The sequence below is a fragment of the Rattus norvegicus genome, chromosome 5 (assembly GCF_021556685.1).
Source record: "Rattus norvegicus strain SHRSP/BbbUtx chromosome 5, alternate assembly SHRSP_T2T, whole genome shotgun sequence".
Taxonomy (NCBI): domain Eukaryota; kingdom Metazoa; phylum Chordata; class Mammalia; order Rodentia; family Muridae; genus Rattus; species Rattus norvegicus.
The window spans coordinates 135,203,910-135,207,690 of NC_141538.1; positions in this window are offsets into that span (position 1 = coordinate 135,203,910).

Sequence of the window (3,781 nt, forward strand, 5' to 3'; positions counted from 1 at the left end):
GCTCTTACTGACTGCATTTCTCTGTTAAATCCTATAATGTTGTGGTTTGAATGTAAGTTTCCCCACAGCTCCCGTGATTGAACCTGCGGTCCACAGCTGGCAGCACTACCTGGGGATGGGGGGTATGAAACCTTTAGGAGGTAGGACTTCACTGGCAAAGGTAGGTCAGGAACATGTCCTTAAAGGTTGTATAAGATCTTCTAATTCAAGATGACTGTTCAATATGAACAAGCCTTAGCTACCACTTCCCACTGCCATGAACTTTGCCAGGCCTTCTGAGCCATGATGGACTATGCCTGCTGAAAGCAGGAGCCCAAATGAACCAAATAAGCTTGCTTAAGCTGTCTGTCAGGTGATTGCTCACAGTGCCACAAAAGTAACTAGCAATACTCTTGGAACTTGTCTCCCCGCCCCCAGTCTCATCTCTTTCCTCCCACTCTGAGTTTATTTTTTAGTACAAAGAATTTATAGGTATGGGTATTTGGCTGTGTGTATGTTTGCATGCCAATGAAGGCCAGAGAGGACGTTGAATCCCCTGAAACTAGAGTTCCAGATGGTTGTGAGACTCAGAATCAAACCAGGTCCTTTCAGCCAGTGCTCATTTAACTACCGAGCCATCTCTTCAGCCCCATTGCCTTCCCGATGTTCAAGATGGCCTCTTGTAACCCAGGCTGGCTTCATCATATGGCCAAAGCTAGCCTTGACTTCCTGCCTGCATCCCCTCCTAAGAGGTGGGATTCCAGGCATGCACCTTTACTGGAATTACTGGCTTCTGTCTCTTAGGTGGTAAGACAGTAGAGCTGGTTTAGTGCTAGTTTAAGCCCTGGAACTTCACACATGCTAGGAATGCATTCCACCATCTCCGTGGCTGTAACAACTCAGCACCTCCTGCTGTGTTAAGCTCTGCACATGGGAGGAGGAGGTGTGATCCTTGCCCCAAGCCGTGGATCTACCACATGTGTCTTGCCTCTGATTCTGAGCCTTCTAGAAGCTGTCTTGCTTTGCCTTGTTCTCAGAATATTCATACTTGTTTCTCTTTGAAACTTAGCAGGTAGAGCTAGTCCCTACAGTAATGGCATCTTGTTCAGTCTGAAACAAGCACAGATGCCCACTCCCACAGGCACTTGATAAAACCTTGTTTCCTCGACTACACTTACCAAGCACCTCTTTTTATACCGAACACTTAAAGTGATAATATAGCAGTGGGCAGGACCAAGGGGGCCTCTGCTCTCAGTAGCTTATATTCCCATAACAAAGACAAGAAAGTAAACAAGTAAAATTATCTCATCGGATACCAGCTATGAAACATAAGGGGAGTGAACACAGTGGCTTATGGCCAGGAAAGCCATCTTTGCGGAGGTCATTTGATCTGTGAGCTGGGGAAAGAGTACCAGGTAAAGTAAAGTGGTTATGAAGCTGTTGAAACACAAGCTTGCTTGTTTCTGGGCACAGGTTTAGTTCCTGCCCTTGAGCATAGTTCAAGCAAGACACTCACATGCCCAATGAATACAAGGCAGTGACCAGTGCCATCTCAGAGAAGGGCAGAGAGGGCTTGCTCCTTTCTGATGTAGCAAGAGATGCAAAATTTGCTAGAGCATGGTACCTGCCAAGGTGGTAGTTTATGGTCTAATAGAAAATAACAGGTAAATATTATTAAAGCATATATACATACAACACAAAGGAAAGAGTGAAAGAGAGGGACTTTTCATGCAGAAAATAGATCCTGTGAGCCCAAACTGTCTTCTGATTTACAGTGTGTACAGTAGCCACTAACATTTCCTGGGCCTTATGTGCCAGACACTCCTTCACGTGGATTATCTTAGTCCCACCTATTAGCCTGCTCAGTAGGGAAATGTACCGCCCACCCTCCTTATACTGTCCTGCCCTCCCCCACCTCCAGCTCAGAAGAGAGCAACCTCCAGTCACCCCACACTCCAGCCACAGCAGTAAGCTCAGTTATCCAGAAGGCACGGGTGGTAGCAGAACCAGTCCAAAGGAACATGTCTGCCAACTCTCCTGGTGATGAAAGAACACCATGAGCGTTTCCAGAGACACCCTGCTCTAACTAGGAGAGCCCTCCCAGAGCACAGCTTGTATAGCAACATGGTGGCAGCATTTTTATCCCTGTCTGCTAGCAAAGAGACCTCAGGCACAGGGAGAGGTGACTTAAAGGCACCTGCCTACATCAGGAGCCATGCCGAGAAAAGAAGACTGTCTGTAACCTGCCTGGAGAACTCAGGACACACAGAGGCAAAATTCCTCTAGGACCGGGCACTTCCTGTGTTTACCGGAAGTCCCACACCCGCGGATCCCGGCCCGCAGCAGCTCTCTGCTCCCAAACCCCATGGGAGAGAGACCTCACCGCCTGATCAGGTGGGCACTCCTGAGGCTGCAGAGCGGAGGAGACCACCAACACTGCCCACCCCTGCCCACATCCCTGGCCCAAGAGGCAACTGTATAAGGCCTCTGGGTTCCCGTAGGGGAGGGCCCAGGAGCGGCAGGACCCCTGCACCTGAGACACCGCCGGAACCTGAAGGAAACAGACCGGATAAACAGTTCTCTGCACCCAAATCCCGTGGGATTTCATGTGGTGATTTAAGTTTAAGAGAGTATGTGGTAGCTGGAGACACTAAGTGGCCATGGAATTGGGATGTATATTCCTGGCATGGTGGCAGCCTGCCTCGGGAACTAGATAGGTAGAGAGATGTTGCCAGGCTCAGAGAGAAGCTTTCGGCAGTGTGATATGGGATGGGGCAGAGCGGGTGAGATGCTTTGCTGATTGAGATAAAGATATCCACCAGATATCTTGGGGCACTATGGTGCATTAGCGGGGTAAAAGACAGAATTTTTTATAATTTTATAGCAACATAGGGTCACCTTACTTGATTAGCTTCTGTTTTAGAATTAACTTAACCAATACATAAGAAGTCACAACTTGATAATTTAAATTTTGGGATATTTTCTGATCTAAGCAAATTCAAAGTTGAGTGCTAATATTGTAACATATATTACTTGTAAAAGTAACTCTTTAAAAGACAAAGATAAGCTGTATTTGATGGTGCACACCTTTAATGCCGGTATTATGGAGGCAGAGGCAGGGCCAAGCAGATCTCTGGGAGTTCCATGCCAATCTATTCTATGTAGCGAGTTCCAGAACAGCCCAATCTAGAGTATTAGACCTTGTCTCCAAAACCAAACCAAAATAAACAAAAGACAAAAATAATATAGTAGTAGAATTTATACTGGCTTGTTAAATAGAATAGTTTTTTTCTGTAAGGCAATTGAGAAATATGTATCAAGAACCTTGAAACATTACTTTTGACCCAGTGGTTAGACTTTCTCATCATTATCGTCGTCATCTTCCTCTTCTTTGTCTTCATCATCGTTGTCGTCATCATCATCATCATCATCATCATCATCATCTGTGTGTGCATGATACATGTGCGTATGTGTGCCATGTGTAGGTCAGTGGACCATTCGTGGAATCAATTCTTTCTCCCTTCATGTGTGAATTTAAGCCTCATGCTTACAGGATAGCCATCTTTACTTGCTGCACCATTTCACTGCAATCCTACAATTCTGTCTTAATAAAGTTACATGGAAAATACAGAAAGATTTAACGAAAATACTCAAGGTAGTTATATATTTAATGATGGATATTTGGCAAGCCAAACGTTCCAACAAAAATATTATAGCTTTTTATATAAACAAATGTAGTCATTATAAAGTTGATTCATAAAGACTAAAAGGAGGGAAAGCTCATGTTTAACATATTTCATGT